Source organism: Danio rerio, chromosome 4 (genome assembly GCF_049306965.1).
Source record: "Danio rerio strain Tuebingen ecotype United States chromosome 4, GRCz12tu, whole genome shotgun sequence".
Classification (NCBI taxonomy): domain Eukaryota; kingdom Metazoa; phylum Chordata; class Actinopteri; order Cypriniformes; family Danionidae; genus Danio; species Danio rerio.
Window position 1 is genome coordinate 62,071,946 of NC_133179.1, and position 555 is coordinate 62,072,500.

The window sequence follows — 555 nt, forward strand, 5'->3', positions numbered from 1 at the left end:
ACATGGTGCAAATCCTCAGTAAAAAAATAGATATAAATGTTTACTATCCTATAAATAGTTACATAACTAAACTAGATTCAATATGGAACATCCTTAGGTTTTATGTGCCAGCATGGATATGGTTGTCTGTGGATATGGATATGGTTATCTTCAATGCAGACAAACAGCCGCACCTTCATTTGCGTCTTTTGAAAACAGCAAGAGCAGCACTTCGTCTTTGCTGTGTCACTGTTTTGTCATGTTTCTGTGCTGTTGTGCATGCAAAAGTACTTAGTATGAGAATTATTTCATGCAAAACTTTTTTTTTTGCGTTTTATTTAGCCGTGCGTAAATGTACAGCCAATCTCTCATTCCGTGTTGTTCAAAAGGCTCATTGTTGGTCACAAAGCGAAACCTATGCTTATTGGTTGAAAGATAGCGAGTTTGAACCAATCTGGCCTTGGAGGAAGGACAATAGCTCATTACAGCAGAGCCATTTTTAACACAATTTATTTTCAATTTGAGAAAAGCATGTGGCAAAACAAAAAGAAAACCAAGCAGCAAATAGGGAGAAAA